Here is an 18980-nt window from a genome sequence, read left to right on the forward strand (position 1 = left end):
TGCTCACTATGGTGGAGGCTTCAAAGTCAGGGCCAGAAGCAAGGCCGGTGGGCTAGGAAATATTTCCAGGGCTCTTAGGTTTACCTTCCCATTAATGGCAGTTTAGTTGGTGTTAGGATAGTAAGCCTGTTTTCTAAAAAAGTTGCTACTATGAATAATGCCTTTGAGGGCCAGGAAAGAGAGCCAGTAGTATTTCCAGGGAACCTGGGCTTCAGCATCCCAAGTTGTTTCCATGAGGGCCATTTCTTGTTTCTCCCTTAAGAGGGCTTTGTTTCAGTTAGGCTAGCTTGCCTGCCTTGAGTGGCAGTTGGTGGAAATAGCTAGCTTGTTCTCTGTAGGGGTGGCTCCTTTTAACAATGGCTGGTGGATGGATTGTTCTAGGCACTCAGCAACTCTGATAGCTGTTTGTAAACACACATGTAATCTACCAAAGTCCTCTCCTATTTCTGGCATATGATTAAATTCTAGTGCACTGAGTACCCTCTGGCCACATTCCCTCAGGGTCAGGCTACATTTTCATCTATGGGGTTCTATGGTACCCTAAAAATTGGAGTATTTTTCTCTATTGCTCTATGCTCACCCACACTGGTTTTGTTTCCCTATTGTTAGGGTGCCAATGGTTAACATCTTAGTTCCATTCAGCCACTTAATATCAGATTTTTTACAAAGTTTTTACAAAAGGATATTAATTTCAAAGACAAAGCAAGAATAAAGTACGTTTTAATACTTTAAAGAGCCATATTCTTTTTTTTTTTTTGAGAGAGAGAATGCTTTAATCAGTATTCATTCACAATTAGTTCCTTCCCTGGATATAGATAACATTTTTCTTTTTTTTTTTATAATTATAAATTTTTTTTGACAGTATATATATATGAGTAATTTTTTTAATAACATTATCCCTTGTATTAATTTTTCCAAATTTTCCCCTCTCTCCCTCTACTCCCTCCCCTAGATGACAGGCAATCCCATACATTTTACATGTGTTACAGTATAACCTAGATACAATATATGTGTGTAAATACCATTTTCTTGTTGCACATTAAGTATTGGATTCCGAAGGTATAAGTAACCTGGGTAGATAGAGAGTAGTGCTAACAATTTACATTCATTTCCCAGTGTTCCTTTTCTGGGTGTAGTTGATTCTGTCCATCATTGATTAATTGGAATTGGATTAGCTCTTCTCTATGTTGAAGATATCCACTTCCATCGGAATACATCCTCATACAGTATCATTGTTGAAGTGTGTACTGATCTCCTGGTTCTGCTCATTACATTCAGCATCAGTTAATATAAGTTTCTCCAAGCCTCTCTGCATTCCTCCTGTTGGTCATTTCTTACAGATCAATAATATTCCATAACATTCATATACCATAATTTACCCAACCATTCTCCAATTGATGGACATCCATTCATCTTCCAGTTTCTAGCCACTACAAAAAGGGCTGCCACAAACATTTTGGCACATACAGGTCCCTTTCCCTTCTTTAGTATTTCCTTGGGATATAAGCCCAGTAGCAGCACTGCTGGGTCAAAGGGTATGCACATTTTGATAACTTTTTGGGCATAATTCCAGATTGCTCTCCAGAATGGTTGGATTCTTTTACAACGCCACCAACAATGCATCAGTGTCCCAGTTTTCCCACAGTCCCTCCAACATTCATCATTGTTTGTTCCTGTCATCTTAGCCAATCTGACAGGTGTGTAGTGGTATCTCAGAGTTGTCTTAATTTGCATTTCTCTGATCAATAGTGATTTGGAACACTCTTTCATATGAGCAGAAATAGTTTTAATTTCATCATCTGAAAATTGTCTGTTCATATCCATTGACTATTTATCAATTGGAGAATGGCTTGATTTCTTATAAAGTTAATTCTCTGTATATTTTGGAGATGAGGCCTTTATCAGAACCTTTAACTATAAATATGTTTTCCCAATTTGTTACTTCCCTTCTAATTTTGTTTGCATTAGTTTTGTTATTACAAAAGCTTTTTAATTTGATGTAATCAAAATTTTCTATTTTGTGATCAATAATGGGCTCTAGTTCTCCTTTGGAAACAAATTCCTTCCTCCTCCACAAGTCTGAGAGGTAAACTATCCTGTGTTCCTCTAATCTATTCATGATCTTGTTCTTTATGCCTAAATTTTGGACCCATTTTGATCTTATCTTAGTATGTGGTGTTAAATGCGGGTCCATGCCTAGTTTCTGCCATACGAAATTCCACTTTTCCCAGCAGTTTTTGTCAAATAATGAATTCTTATCCCAAAAGTTGGGATCTTTGGGTTTGTCAAACACTAGATCGCTATTTTGCCCTGTGAACCTAAACTATTCCACTGATCAACTAGTCTATTTCTTAGCCAATACCAAATGGTTTTGGTGACTGTTGCTTTATAATATAGTTCTAGATCAGGTAGAGCTATACCACCTTCATTTAATTTTTTTTTCATTACTTCCTTTGTTTGTTGTTCCATGTGAATTGTTATTTTTTCTAGGTCATTAAAATAGTTTCTTGGGAGTCTGATTGGTATAGCACTAAATAGATTAGTTTAGGGATTATTGTCATCTTAATTATATTTGCCTGGCCTATCCAAGAGCACTCAATGTCTTTCCAATTATTTAAATCTGACTTTATTTTTGTGGCAAGTGTTTCGTAATTTTGCTCATATAATTCCCGAATAGTTTATACTATCGACAGTTATTTTGAATGGAATTTCTCTTTGTATCTCTTGCTCTTGGATTGTGTTGGTAATGTATAAAAATGCTGAGGATTTATGTGGATTTATTTTGTATCCTGCAACTTTGCTAAAGTTCTGTAATTCAGATTTTCTTGAGGTTAGTACTCTACTCACCAAGCTACCTGTCTCTAAGGTAATGAATGGAATCAGCTCAGTTTTGCTCAGTTCCTGCATAGCATTGGTCACATCAAATTCAAATCCAAAGGTAGTAGGAGGCATCATTTCTGCTTCAACTGAGCAGGGAACTCCAAGTCATACTCTTTGCTTCTCAGGACACATTGATGCTCAGCTGATTGTAACACCCAGTCTGGAATCCAGTTCCCAGATACCTATGACCTGTTCCTCCAACCTTTCAAAACTCTCAAGGCCAGAGATTCTACTTCCTTCACTGGATAGCTTTAATAGAGTTTCCCAAATCCCCCAGAAGTGAATAGACAAAGAGAATGTGTCTGATACTGACAGTTCTGAAGATGTTGATATTCTGGTAATACAGCCAATTGAAAGAAAAAAAAAAAAAACAACTACTCCCAATTAAGAGGTTAGTCAAACAAAAGTAGTTATGGGAATGTCGGCACATTTCCCATAATCTCTCCAAGGCTTACACTCACACTGCTCCCTTACACTTCATGAGAATTTTCCCAGCAGCAGATTCCCCATATTTTTCAGAGGGACAGATGCCCCTGACCCCTATTATACTAGGAACACATTTTCAATATAATTTCCTTCACATTCCATAGTTCTTTCAAAATTCTTTCTCCATGTTCTCATTCTTTCCCCTTCTCCATATCCCTAATTATCTTTAGATCCTAAACCTTTCCACTTAGGTTAATTGTTCTAATTACTGTTCCCCTCATTTTCCCTTAAAAATTTCCTGATACCAAGGTGTGAGCCAGGGTAAACTTTTTGAAATATTAAGATTCAACATTTAAATTACCTGAAAATGATGAAATGTTCATGTTAATGACAAAGTTTTGACCATCCCTGCTAAATCTTGTCCAACTTCGGATTCTCTATGCTGCTCTCCACAAATAGTAGCCACTCTACCTTTCCAGTCATTCCTTCTATTATTTCCCTTTACTTACTCCAAAGCATTCCTTTAACACATCTTCTGTTTTCTATCTCTATGCTTTTCAGGGCTATTCTTTATTCTTTACACAGCTCTCCTATGCCCACGTTATTCACTGAATTCCTATCTATGTCCCACTGAAATTCTTCCTTCATGAAGCCTTCTCTGATTCTCTCCTCACATCCCACCTCATCAGTAACCATAACAACTATAGGAGGGCCTCACAGTACATTGTTTTGTTCCTCTTAAAACATTATATAATGTTGTTCCTTGAGGGAACGGAGTCATAGAGGTCATCTATGGAGGTCAACTGTAGGGCAGCTAGGTGGCTCAGTAGATAATGTCAGGTTTAAGAGTTAGGAAGACATCTTCTTGAGTTCAAATCTGGTCTCAAGAGACTTTATTAGCTGTGTGACTGTGGGCAAATCATAGAAACCCTGTTTGCCTCAGTTGCCTGATCTGTAAAATGAGCTGGAGAAGGAAAATGGCAAATCACTCCAGTATCTCTGCTAAAAAAAAAAAAAATCCCAAATGAGATCATGGAGAACCTATAAAGAATTGTTTTTCCTCAGCTCCTAAAACTGGCTTTTGTGAACAATAGGTCTTTAATAAATGCTTGGTAAAACTATTTGTATCTTAGTAGTCAAAACTCCCAGAGGAAAAGGCCAGGTTCTTCAAGTGGAGAGATAAATTCCAGGTGCTCTAAGCATGAAGGACATCCCTATTAAACTAGGAACACTTTTCCAATATTTATTATAATTTCCTTCACATTTAATAGCTATCTTTCAAAACTTTCTCCATTCTCTCATTCTTTCCCCGTCTCCATATCCCATGTCCCATGGAACTTTGTACTTCCCAGGTAAAAGCATAGTTCTCTGACCCAGTAAGTATATAAATATTGCTCAGATGCAAGAATTTTTAAAATTTAAAACAATGTAAAAGTGTAAAACCTTTGGTTCATTTATTAAAAGACATTATATATATGAAAATAAGAGAAAAGACAGTGGAATAGCTAGTGGAAGCCAAGAATATTTGAATATAAATCCTGTTATCTGGCATATACTGGCTGTATGACCCTTGGTTAAGTCATCACTCAGTAAAATTAAAATTGGAGAGACTGTCAACATGCATTGATCATGAAAGTTTCCTCATCTTGAGTTTCCTGTATTAGTGAAATTATCAGTTTAGTCCTTATGCCTATTTTAACAAAAATTGTACTGTTTCTTTGTGGAATTGTTCATTACATTTAAGAGAAATCAGACCATTCCCCCCCCCCCCAAAAAAAAAATGGAAACACTTTCAGTAAAGAACTACATTAAAAAGTTTTACAAGAGAATCCCAGGTGTAGATTTCCAATACTTGGAATAAATCAGCTAGAATTAAAGAGGACTCAACATTGACACAATTATACAAATGTGCTGCATCACACATGCAAAACTGTAGCTACCTTTCAGTTACAGTTTACAAGTTTGTGGTACATAAAAAAGGGAACAGCCGGCCTGCTTCAAGATTCTCTCGCTTCACATCCCTTGCAAGCCTCTCATTAACTTGTACATGACTTTAATCAATGCTGAAGCACACCAAAGAGCTCTGCTTCCAGACTGAGCCATAGCTTTGGGGAGGAAAATTAATTCAGGAAAACAATACCACCCAGATTAACAAAAGATCTCTTGTACTTTAAAAAAAAAAAGTGAGGGGAAGACTTATTTTTAAAAATAAAACCAAATCCTCATAAAAATTGTTAAAAACCTAAGAGACCATTCTGAGTAGCTTCTTAAAGGAGAATTTGTATCAGAGTCCGAGGGAAAAAAGAAAAAGGAAGTCTGTGCAACAGAAAACATTACACACATGGAAAAACAAACGACCTCATGTTGAACAAACAAAATGCATCACCTTCAGCACACCGTGCCAGCTAAGATTAAGACTTGGCCTATCTTCTGACATAGCAATTTCCTTTCAGAGTTGACTTGGGCTGAACCCTCCCGTGGCCTTTCTCTGAGGTTTGGGGGGCGGGTCTCGAGGGTCCTCCAGCGCCCCCTCGGATCTCTGGGGGAGGAGAAAGGGGGCTCCCCAAGGTCACAGGTGGGGCCACAGATGCAAGAGGCACATTGAAGGGTACACGCGGTCCAAACCCAGCCTTTGCCACCAAAGGAACCTCCCAGGGCCGGACCCCACTCCAGATGCAGTCCCCTTTCCATTGAAGACCTAAGGGTGGTGGGGAAGTAAACAATTATGGCTCTAAAGAGGCTGATCTGGAGGGCTGGCTACCCTAGGATTCGGTGTCTACCCGGAAGCCCCCGTGGAGCCTCAGTTTCCTCATCTGGAAAATGGGCAGGTGAGAGGAGTTTTCCCCTGGATGACGGCGGAGGGAGGTTTCGAGCCTAAGGCTTCGGGAAAGCTGAGAGGGACGGGGCCGAGGGCAGGCGGGGGAACGGGACGGGTAGGGAGGCCTGCCCGAAGACGCTCGGCCCGGACGGGAGGAGGAAAGCGAGGCGAGGCGAGGAGAGGCGGGGTGGGGCGGAGCGCAGCCGGGGTGAAGGGGTTAGAGAACAAGCGGGCGAGGCGAGGCTTGAGACCAGCCGAGCGGGCTCTGCCCCCGCCCGGGGAAGGGGAGGACTGGGCTGGGCGGGACTGGGCAATCGTGCTGGGGGTGGGGCAGGCTCGGAGGTGACGGTTGAAAGAACGTTGGAGCTGGGGGAAGGGAGTGGGGGAGGGGCGCGCGCTCAGGAAGGGGCGGGAAACCCGCGAGAGCTCGATCGCGAGCAACGCCCGGAGGAGCGGAGCGCGGGCGGGCTGGGCCGACTCTGGGAGGGAAAATGGGAGGAGCCAGGACAGCGCGCCCCGCCCCCTCAGACGGAGGAGGTGCTCTCATCACCGGCTTCCTCCGCGGAGGATTGATGGGGCGGGGGTGGGGAGGACTTGAAGGTAAAACCGGTCCTCCGTGACTTTTCTTCACCCCTACGCGCATCCCACCTAGGGGAATTGGGGAAGTGAGTGTGGGAGGAGGGAGTTCCCTAACTGTGTTGGGGGGAGGGGGAGGGTTAAGAATCCGCTCCGGGATTTCCCGCCCACTTTAAACTCTGTACACTCCGAACGCACTCGGACCCTTCCGCCGCCTCCGCCGGGACTCGTTCCGCTTCCCCCACGCTTCACTTCCTTTGAGGGAATGATGAGGCGGGGAGAATCCGCAGAGCCCAGCTCCCCCAGGTCCGTCCACTTTCCGAGGACAGACTCCCATGTCTCTGCTCGGGAGCGCGTCTGTCTCCTCTCCCAGTGCAGGCTGGAGGGACTACTTGACGCGCGGCACGCCGCGTGCGTGCGCTCGGGGGAGTGAGCTCAGAGAGCTTCCTGGAAACTCCCGCCTCCCGAAGTCGGGGGAGCGGGGCCGGGAAGGGCGGTGCAGCTCTGCCTCCCCAGCCCCCGAGCGGCGGCGGACTCCCCCTCTCCCCCCCTTCCCCTTCCCGCCCCCGCCAAGCTCCACGCTCGCCGGGAGCGGGAACAACAGACTCCTAGTGCTGCCCCCTGCCGGCGGGCCCGGCGCGCCCCGCCCTGGGAGCCTCGCGCGCCCCACCAGCGCCGTGCGAGGGTCCGCGTGCGCCTCCGCGGCGACGCTGCGCGGCTCACGCCTCGGGAACGGAGGGCTGGGCGCCGTCCGGGGCCCTTCTGTGCCGTGCGTTTGTAATGTTTGCGAGTCACCCCCAAAGTTACCGATTTCCGTAAGAAAACTCCCAAAGTTGCGTCAGAAGCCCCCCGGGGCCAACGTGCTCCCAGGCCGGGGGTGGGGTGTCACGCTCTAAGGCCGCAGTTCAATCCCTCCCCGCCCCCCGGGTCCAGTGACCTTTCTGAGCCTGAAACTACAGGAAGTGTATTTCGGGACTGGGGGACGGCGGCCGCGCTGCGCCCGTGGTGGGAGGCGCCCGAAGCCGGGGCCCCCACGCGGACTCGGACTGTCCGGGGCGCCCCGGCCGCTGCGTTCGCGGCTCCCGGGCCCACGTGGTCCGAAGTCTGCCGAGAACTTTTCGGAGAGAGTTGGTCCGGGTTAGCCCACGGGCGCCAGTCATCCGGCGTAGGGAAGGGCACGGAAGGCCGGGCGGAAGAGAGGCGCGTTGCAACATCGAGCCACGTTTTCTCTATTTCGTGCTGGTTTAAAACTCAGGCTGGAACCTCGTGTGCCAGATATTGGGGGCAGCCGCGTTCTGGCGGCCAGATCACCCATTTCTCAGAATGACGGGGTTCGACCAGAACGCTGCCAGGCCGCATAAACAGGCACTAACAGCTCCGCCGTAATTAGACCTTATTGTGCTCCTCATCTGATCCGGTGCAGGATGAATCCCCAAGCCGGGCGTCACTAGCCAGCTCTTCCCTGGAACGGACACAAGGGCGTTTTACGCGTAGTCTGTGCCTGTTTGCCACGCTTGTCTGCCCTCTGTTCTTAGCCCTCGCCAGGCAATTTCCCATGTCTTCCAAAACACAACCAGATATAGGTCATTTTCCACGCTGCTGAGGGGGGAGAATACCTCATCAGTGCTGCTGCACCAAAAATAATTTCTATACAGAGAGAACTTCTCTGAAGAAAAAAGATTTTGGCCAAGAAACTGAATTTTGTTTAACTTGAGGTCTTTAGGGTTTCAGTGTGGCTTGCTGAGCTGTTAAACCAGCCTCATCACTTTCTTTGTTCTGAGCCTCATTGTTATATTTTTTAACGTGATTTGAAACGAACCAGATGTTTTCATGTGTAAACCATCTCTCTGAAAAATGTCCATTTTGTATCATCACCCTGATATTTTAATAGAGAGGAACCTAGAAATGCAAGTGCTTTGTTCACCCTGTTGTTTGTTTGTTTTTAACCACACCCAGAGATTTGAATGCACAGCTGTGGTTAGAGATTGAGAATACAGACTATTTAGTTTTATCAGTAAACTATAACTAGAATTCTAAGAGTCTAATTTAGATTGCTGTGGGGGGAGGGGGGAGGAATTGTTCAATGGGGAGAAAACCAGAAGGTTATGCATCGTCTCATCCAGGAACAGTTTCTCATTTACCTAACCTTTACTCTTTCCACTTAAGTAACTGTTTTACTCTGTTCCTCATTTGCCCCACAGTTAGTCATGCACACACAAATCATTCTCAAGTCTCCTTAATGTCTTTGTTAGCCTTTTTGAAGCCTCAGTTTCTTCATATTTAAAATCAGAATAAGGTGGAGATACCAAATGAGTTGTATAGATTTTTAATAATTGTATTTGGTGACTATGGTTTAAAATATTTTAAAAATCAAGTTTTATAAAAAAATAAGAATTATGTATCATTTTGGTTAAAGACTAACATTACAATCAGGGAGAACTAGCCTATAGGATAGACACCAGCAATGGAAGTAAGTGACTTTTATATCTCAAACAACCCTTTCAAAACTATAGTTACCGCAGGTCCTCCTGGGTAAAGGATTTTACCTTACCTGGAGTATGAAATTGCAGGTTAGGCTCTCACATCAAAGCCATTGCTAGAAATTTTTTTTTTTGTTCTCCAGGTACTACAAACCACTTGGTCAATCACCCTTATTTAAGAGGGTGGGTATACAGGACACCTCCATGTGATGAAATAAAAACCTTGGGAAATGAGGTGAAGCTACTGCTGGAATACTCACTGCACAAGGTGGGGAACTTCAGCCTACTAATTAATAACTATTTAACATCTTTTCTAACTAGATGCTAAGTACAATTGCTTCTGTGTCCCAGAAAGACTGCAAGTACTTTCTGAACCTATCAGTTATACCCCAGGTTCTGGCTCTGTTTTGGGGGCAGGGAAGCATAGAACACAGGAAGGCACAGATGTCCACATACAAACAGAGGAGAATAACTTGCATTGCTTCACCTTGTGGGGTTGTGCACTATAGAAACAATTATTATAAAGTGAACCTTAACCAAGACCCAGTGAACCAGAGCCATTAAAGCCTTTAACAGGCAGTTGTCCTTATATGAACCCAAAGGAAGAAACTGCATAAAAGAATCAGCTTCTTTTGCCCTATCTTTATCAAAATATTGGGCAGAGTGGCTTCTCCACTCCAAAGCCAGGCGTCTGTTCAGCTGTATATACCCCAAATTGGTTCAATGCCTAATCTCTTTTCCACTCAGAAGGCACCCTATATGATCAATGCCTGGATCATGTTTTCACCAAAATTGGAATAAAAGTGAAACCTGTTGAGATATGCTTGGGCAGAGAATTCCCAAATCAGATTACCTTCTTGGAAGCAGTCTGTGACTGTGGAGCACATGTGGTATAAAAGTTAACAGGGCCAGACATGGCCAATCTCACCCAGCAATCATGTTTCAGAAATACCCAACTTATTCTATGGAAACCTGACATTATAAAGAAGCAAAATGTTTAGGATGAACTGTGACGTGTTTGGTGTTAGCCAATGTAGGAAATGGGTTAAAGCAGAGGAAGGAAAGAGGAAAGTAATCATGAAGAAAATTAAGGCAGCAAAAAGGCTTAACTAGGGATCTCAGGTCTACCCACCTCTATCATCTCCCCTTTGTAGGCCTCAGTCTCCTCATCAGCATGACAGACTAAATTTGGAGTCAGCAAAACTGAGGTCAGTCACTTCTCTCTATAAAATGGGGATAATAACGGCACTACTTCATATGGTTACAATGAGGCTTAAATGACAATCTAGGTAAAGAGCTTTGCAGACCTATGGAAAAGGGCTATATAAACATCAGTTATTTTTAGTAGCTGTAAAATGAGAAGGTTGAATTCTATAACCTCTCAGTTCCTTTATATAAATCTTATGATCCTAAATGTCAGCACAGGTACATGTAGAGTTTAGGACCATAAGATATTAAAATGGCCAAAGTCACCCTCAAGAAAGAGGTGGAGGTGGGGTGAAAAATAGAGCTGAAAAGCACTTGTGAGGTTGTCTAGTCAGTAATATTTTAGAAATTAGAAAATAGGGTTTAAAAGACTTGACCAAGGGGACATGCATAAGTCAGTGGTAGAGCTGTGTGGCAGATAGCAGAAAGGGGAAAATGGTCAGATTATTGTGTCTGTTGAAATCTGAAGTGGATTAAGTATTGATGAGTTTGACAAATTCTTCAGCTCTAAACATATGGCTCCTGAGGAATCCAGGTCCCATGGACCCTATCCTGTTAGGTGATCATATCACATTAAATGTCATTAGGACACTGATGGATCCTAAACATCTAGATTTCTCTGAGTAAGCATCAGAGACCAGGCCTCCTGATGCTGTCAAATTGTTTTAAGATAGAAGAAAGAGCACAAGGTTCACTTCTTTGTCAGCCCTGTTCTGACCTCACTTTGCTCCCTTCAGAATCTTAATCCTTTAGTTAACTAGTTCAATTTTATGCTGTGTTACTTCAATGCTGTATGAAGATGTATTCTGATGGAAGTGGATATCTTCAACATAAAGAAGATCCAACTCACTTCCAGTTGATCAGTGACGGACAGAAACAACGACACCCAGAGAAGGAACACTGGGAAGTGAATGTAAATTGTTAGCACTACTGTCTATCTACCCAGGTTACTTACACCTTCGGAATCCAATACTTAACGTGCAACAAGAAAATGGGATTTACACACATATATTGTATCTAGGTTATATTGTAACACATGTAAAATGTATGGGATTGCCTGTCATCGGGGGGAGGGAGTATAGGGAGAGGGGGGATAATTTGGAAAAATGAATACAAGGGATAATATTATTTAAAAAATTACTCATGCATATATACTGTGAAAAAAATTCTAAATTAAAAAAAATTTATGCTGTGTTAAATTCTTGAGTCCCTTATTCCATTTTTCTATTGCCCATATCCCCTTTGAGATGCCAATCTTGTTTGATACACCCATATCTAGCTTTTCCTCTCCTGCTCACTTGCTACTGAATGATGCTAGTAAAATCATACAGTTATAGTAAGTTATCAAGAAATTTGTTATCCAGTTCTCAATAGGTTTTCATTGCTGCATACTTGTCTTTCACTCACCCCTAATTAACTCTATCCAACTCCTAACAATGACTGTTCCAAAACCATTCTAGCCACCTATACCACTAACTCCCTTAGCAGATATATGCTAAGAGTAGTAATCTAGGGCCTTGCTCTGCGGGCTAAGTTAGCTTTTCCTAGAGCCCTTGCACACCAGGTTGAGTTTTCCTTTAAAGACATTGAAACTGATCTGGGGACAATTGGCTGGGAGTACCAAGGCTGTAAAGTCCAAAGTATTGTCTTCTTGAGAGGAGAGTCAGAACTTCCTTAGGCTTCCTACCAGCAGGCTAACATGACCAACATAAAGATGGTCCCCAATTAAATCAAAGCTGGGTTCCTGCTAAATTTCCTTTTCTTACTATAGTTAAAAAAGTCTTTTGTAAACTGTCATTTGACTTAGAAATGACTTATTTTGTTCTAATCCTGAATCTGAACCACTGGACTGGCCTGAGTCAGACTTGATCCACACATAGCAAGAGGACTTTGCCTCTCTTAGTGTATTAAAAAATGAGGCTTAGCTTTCTGGAGCACTTCTTCCCAATTCTATCCTCAAATCCTCTTAAACTCATCTCTATCCTTTTCTTCTTTGTTCTAGTCTTAGAGAATGAGGTAGCCTTTCTCTAGTCCCTTTACTTGCACTTTCAATTGTATTCTCTCCTTAATCCTCCAAGAGCATGCCCCCTTGATGGTCTATCCACTCTTTCTAGTTTTCTACCTCTCTATATACTGGCTCTTGCTTCCAAAAAATATCTTTTCCCCTATTTTCTCCCCCTAAAAACCCCAACTTCAATTGTCTCTACAATTCCCAGAAGCTATTGTCTTATATCTCTCCTACCTTTCACAGCCCAACTGGTATAAAAAGATGTTTATCCTCCTTACTTCTACTTTTTCCTTATATTCACTTCTTAAACCTTTTAGATCTGGATTGTTTTTTCTTATCATTTGATAAGCTTTATACTTTATACTATATATATACTATAACTCTTTTTATACTTCCTCTGAGGTTACTCCCCCAACCTGTATTTTAACTTGATCCCTAGAAGATAGTTAGTACCTCTAGTTATAGGAATAGTCCTATATAGGCTGTTCCTACTGCTTACTATAACTCTTGAGGCCCCACTGGTATGCCTCCCATTAATAATCAGCCAGTAGACTTAATTAGCTATTAGCAAAAGCATTTACTAAGATGACATTCAAAGAGCTATTGGTACCAAACATTCAGAACTTGGAGCATACTTTCATGGAACATATAGTGTTGACAGGAAGATTAAGCTCAGATAAAGTACAATAGTAGTGAAGTACAGTATAGAATACATAGGTGGCAAAGATTACCTCATAATACCTGATATTGGAAGTCCTTTTTCTCTATGTGGAGTACTTATGCAGATCTCCATGAGTGTTGTGCTCCACTGGCCTGTGGGGTCAGCTTCTTCTTGAATCCATAGCTGACAGTGTTCTCTGATCCAAGAGATCATGCTCCTTGACACTATCTTCTTTCTTAGGTTACTGACTATTGAACCATCTATTCTTTTTTTCTCTCTGCTCCTGACTATATATCATTTTCTGCTATCCCATAGAAATTCCCTTTCAGAGCTTTGATTTTTCCTCAAAAAGCCCATTTGTATAGTCAGTCACACCTTTCCCTTCTCAATTCAATCAAAGAGGTTTGGATTTTATAAAGGAACAGAGCTTAGCATCTTGTTTATACATTAGAGCTTTATTGTGTGTGACCACACTTATATTTAATATCATGTGATTGCATTGAGACCTTCTGGGATTATATTAATTGAGGGAGATGGGGGTGGAGCGTCATTCATTACATCTTTATTGCTAAATTCAAAGGCCTTTTTCTCAGTCTCCATCCTTTTTGACCACTCTGCAGCATTTAACACTTAACTATTCTTTTCTTCTGGAGGTTGTCGTCCCCTGGATTTTCATGTCATTGCTCTGGTGTAATTCTCTTCTTACCTTTTGGACTGTTCTTTTCTGTCTCCTTTGCAGATCTCCTTTATATGACTATATCCAAAGACCCTGCTTGGGGTCCTCTAAGTTTCTCTCTATATGCTTTCTCATCAGCTTCCACGGAATCATTCATTGTCTCAATGCAGATGACTGTTTATATATAAATCTGTGTACCCAGCCCTTTCTTTCTCCTAGGTTCCAGTTATATACCTCCAATTGTTCACTTGATATTTCTATCTAGATGTCCCATAGGCATCTCAAACTCACTATGTCCAAAATAGAACGCATTATCTTTCTCCCTAAACTCACCCAAACATTATCTTTCCTATCTCTGGTGAGGGCATCATCATTTTTCTAATCACCTAAGTTTGCAAAATAATTGTTCTTGACTTCACTCACCCTGCCCATCACATCCAGTCAATTTTCAAATCTTGTCATTTTGACCTCAACATCCTTTCCTCTTCTCTCTACTCAGATCACTACTACCCTATCCCAACTGACAGAACAGCAAGTTGGATCTCCAGAAGGTGGCTGCTACTTCTCTCCTAATTCTAAGGGTAAATGAATTGGGTTGATGAATTGGGGATGATAGTATTATCATTCTTCTTTTTTTTTTTTTTTAATAATACTATCATTCTTGAACCCCCATCCAGTATATTACACTCAATATCGGTCTTTGGTTAATATTCCCCCAGTATCATTTAACCAATTAACATCAGTTAGATTTTACAACAGGATATTTATTAAAAAGGCAAATCAATGACCAAGGTACAAAACATCCCAAGCTGGGAGTACACTCCCCTTTGGTAGCTTGAGCCCTACAAAAGTGGGTTTAGACTTCAGTTTCTACAAAATGTTTTGCCCAAGTTCACCTCAGCATATGGCATAGGGTAGTGTGTCTCAGCTACAGGGACAAATCACTGAAGGACTGAGTCAATCAGGTCATTAGATTGCTTCACAATCTTCAGCCTCTGCATGAATTCTGCATCTTTGCATTGGATAGTTGGGCTCCTGTGGTTACTAGCACACTCTTTTACTGATTCTATATAAAGGCTCTTTGATGGCCTTCAGACCTTTCAGATCTTTAAAGTCATAACATAGTCTTTTTTCCTCTGGATACTCATTCACCTAAGATCAGGAAAGACTGAAATGTAATAGAGACAGGAGAAATAGACACTATGCATTCATAGTCATGCTAGGTAGGGAGATGAGGCAATCGTAGTAAAGGGCTTCTACTGCTACATTTCCTTCCACCTGGAAATCCACATTTTTTCCCTCCTGACATAAAAGATACCAGGGGAGAGAAAGTATTTATCTACTTAAATCTTTTATGTGCATACTTACTTCTTGCTTCGTGGCCAATTAAAAGCTTTTTTTTTTTTTTGGTCTCTTTGTAGTCAGCTGAAAGGAGATAAAGGAACTTGTACATGCTCTGAACCAAGGAGAGAAAGAGTCTGTCACACACTTTTGGAAGAATCCTCACCAGACCTCCATGTGGATATCGTGCAAGGTCTAAGACCTGGGTTAAGGTCTCATTGGCCAGTCATTCCATTGCAATCTTAATTCAAGCCTTTACCCTTTTTGTCCTGATTTGTTTTCCTGCATTGCTCCTTATAATTATATTGCTCCTCTTTGTAATCAATCTTCAAAATAACTGCCAAATCAGTATTCTTCAAGAGCAGGTATGACTGTATCATACCTTTACTCAAGAAATTTTTGTGGCTCCCTATTGCCTTTAGGATAAAATTCAGTTTTCTCCGTTGGCATTTGTATTGCCCTTCATAATCTGGCATCAGTTTCTCTCTCCAAAGTTATTCCATATTTTCCACATACTTTATATTCTAAACTTTCTGTTTCTCATATCTGACATTTCATTTCCTATCCCTTTGCCTATGTGCAAGCTGTCCTGTATGCCTGAGATGCCCTCTCTCTTGAGCTTTGATTCCTGGAACCCAACTCCCTTCACTGTTTAGTTCAAGTGCTGCCTCTTCCCAAAGGTCTTTCCTCACTTCCTCTAGTTATCACCCCCTCCCATAATTATATTTATTTTATATATAACTTTTATCTAATTATGCTTATATATTATATTCCTCAGTTTTACTAAGCCACTTGAGTTAAGGACTATCTCACTATTGATTTAGCACATTGTCTGGCACATAGAATAGGCATTTTATAAATGTTTGTTGAATGATTGAATTGCAGAAGCAGACAGTATGGCTAAGTAACATGTGATGATTGTGATGAAGGAGAAGTACTGCATGTTAACTATTAGTAAACAATAGTTCCACACAGCTCAACTTGTTATGATAATAACATTTCATAGGTATTCTGTAGTATATCAGAAGGCACTTTGGAGCCTAGACTGGGTACACAGAAATCATCAAATGCAGCCTTCTCATTTTACAGCATTGGAACTGGAAGGGATCATAGGAGATGGGATATTAGAATACAGAATCATTGAATGTTTGAGTTTAAAGGGAACTGAAAGATCCATTTTACAGAGAAGGAAACTGAGGTACAGGAAAGTTATGGAAGGTACAGTCTGGTGACATGCCTCATTTTGAGTAAAAGTAGTACACAAAGCCAAACAGTGATAGGAAGCTTGACTACCTAATGAACTGAACTTGGCCTGTGTGAAAGGAACATAGGTTACTGATAGGTCTTTGCATTTGGAGGAAGTTTCCTTCTCAATGAATAATCCATGGTTAATCACTATCTTTTTCAAATAAAGAGAGGAAGCTTTCTTGACAGTACAGGAAGGGGGATAGTAAAAGAAAGACATCTTTCGCTGTTTGGGAGTCTGGGAGACAAGCACGTAGATAAATTATGTGATTGTATGGAGATTACTGGGTTGTAATATTTATAATTAGAAGGGACCTTGGAAGTCATCTAGGCACTTGTGCTAATCTTACAGATAAGGAGATAGGGGGCCCACAGAAGTTGCCCCAAACTAAAGAACAAAGTTAGAATTTGAAGAATGGTACATTTTCCTTCAACATCCAGAACCATTTGGTACCTAGGTAACTTTTTATATCCAAGAACTGGATATAAAAATCCCTTAATATGTTGTAAGAAAATAAATGTCAATGTATACATATATTGTATTTAACTTATACTTTAACATATTTAACGTGTATTGGTCAACTTGCCATCTGGAGGAAGAGGTGGGGGGAAGAAGGGGAAAAGTTGGAACAAAAGGTTTTGCAATTGTCAATGCTGAAAAATTACCCATGCATATATCTTGTAAATAAAAAGTTAAAATAAAAAAAAATTAAGAAAAAAAGAGAAAGAAATGTTAAAATAATTTTCTTATGCACATTGAAGGAAGGCCTCCAGCATGTTAGATGTAGCCCCAGTGATGAATTTAAGGGAAAATATGGACAAGAGTTGCATAGGATGAATAGGTATGGATTGATTTGCTTATTATAGGGGACTTTGATGAGATTATAGATCCATTTATATGTTTTTTAATTCTTATGATTACCTATGGTATTTCAGTAAATTAAATATTAAGACTCAGGAGAAATAAACAACTGACCAAAAGGTAGACAGTGTGGTGCAGTAGATAGGGCACAGTGCTTGGGCTAAAATTCACCTTAGTTATTGATTAGCTTGATGGTCTCTAAGGTCTTTTCCAGCTCTAACTCTATGACCCTATGATCTGTTTAAAATTAATTTACATCCTAAAATTCCTCTAAAAAGTCCGGCTCCTATGTCTCATCCTGGTTACAGGTGACTGACTTCTCCAAATATCTGCCAGTGGAACATAGGCTCTGGCAGGTTCTACCACACTGGGAAGATTTACATAATATTCTTTTGGCAACAGACCAAGTCCACTTGCTGAAAACTAACTTCAGTAGGGAGAGATTCATCACTAGCAGCTTGGCCCCCAGGTATGAATTCTTTAACCTTAGCTACTCATGAACCAAAGAGATTAAGGTAAAGCTTTAAGAAGCAAGAGGGAGAGCCTATATCTATCCTTCTCAGTGTTTCTGCCACAAACTGTGGGATGTCAAGTACTAAATTATTACACAACCAGAGAGGGGAGCCATGGTGATCATACACATCCCCCTTTTCCTGCCTCCCTACCCCCATCCTAGGCAGGTCAATGAAGGGCAAAGAGTTTGGGGCCTCCACAATTCACAGAGGAGAGGGGCCAAGAGGGAATGGCCAGTGCCCTTACTGCAAATGCAGAGTCAAAGATGCCCCAGCCCCACTGGGTTTCTGTTTTCTTCTTCATGCTTTAATCATTTTGACATCAAGCTGTACAAAAGTAATTTAAAATTAACATGACTGACACTTGGTAGATAGCAGAAGCTGATGCTGAGCCCCTCACCCCCTCTCTTAGCCAGTCAAGAGGCCTTCATTCATTGGCTGCAGGTCCTGTGGCAGCTGATGAGAGGCCCAGGAAAGCGAGTCAAACAATTAATTTGCTAATTTAGTTTTCTGTTTAATTTGAAACCAGAAAATTGTCAATCACCTGTCAGCCCATGAGCTCAGCTCTCTGGCTCAGCCAGGGGCTACTGCAACATCTTGCTCAGCAAACTGGGACACCCTATGATAACAAGGGGAGGGGAACTTTGCTCTCTGCTCCCAGTGAGTCCAGGCCGTTCTCCTAGTGAATGGCCTTTACAATCACATTTCATAATCACTTCTAATAGGAGAAGAGAAGACAAGACATACATTTAATATTTGCAGCAAGCAAAAATCAAGAAAGTGTTCTAGGAATCCCAGGCTTGCCTCTGGCTTTCTCTGGACTATTGTTGAGTTGTTTCAGTCTTATTCAACTTCAGGACCATATCTGGATTTTCTTGTCAAAGATACTTGCTATTTTCTTCTCCAACTCATTTTACAGATGAGGAAACTGAGGCTCTCCTCAATCCTTCACAGCAGAGGATCTCTTATTCTCCTGAGAAAATAGAGGCCATCCAAAATGTTTGTGGCACCCCTTTTTGTAGTGGCTAGAAAATGGAAAATGAATGGATGTCCATCAATTGGAGAATGGTTGGGTAAATTATGGTATATGAATGTTATAGAATATTATTGTTCTGTAAGAAATGTCCGGCAGGATGAATACAGAGAGGTTTGGAGAGACTTATAGGAACTGATGCTGAGTGAAATGAGCAAAACCAGGAGATCACTATACACTTCAACAACGATACTGTATGAGGATGTATTCCGATGGAAGTGGATATCTTCAACACAGAGAAGAGCTAATTCAGTTC

The 18980-nt window shown here is 41.5% G+C and overlaps 1 long non-coding RNA gene across 4 annotated transcripts; it reads left to right on the forward strand.

The window, feature by feature from the left end:
• The first annotated feature begins 5757 nt into the window (after window positions 1-5757).
• On the forward strand, window positions 5758-17048 carry LOC141563918 (uncharacterized). 4 transcript variants are annotated; one of them, XR_012488539.1, is made up of 4 exons: window positions 5758-6134; window positions 9324-9448; window positions 14231-14312; window positions 15153-17048. It is a non-coding gene; the product is annotated as an uncharacterized LOC141563918 (long non-coding RNA). The 4 variants fall into 4 exon arrangements; XR_012488537.1 differs by lacking the exon at window positions 9324-9448 and having other exon boundaries at window positions 5767-6134; XR_012488538.1 differs by lacking the exons at window positions 5758-6134; window positions 9324-9448 and adding an exon at window positions 6560-6724.
• The last annotated feature ends 1932 nt before the right edge of the window (window positions 17049-18980 follow it).

The sequence above is a fragment of the Sminthopsis crassicaudata genome, chromosome 3 (genome assembly GCF_048593235.1).
Source record: "Sminthopsis crassicaudata isolate SCR6 chromosome 3, ASM4859323v1, whole genome shotgun sequence".
Taxonomy (NCBI): domain Eukaryota; kingdom Metazoa; phylum Chordata; class Mammalia; order Dasyuromorphia; family Dasyuridae; genus Sminthopsis; species Sminthopsis crassicaudata.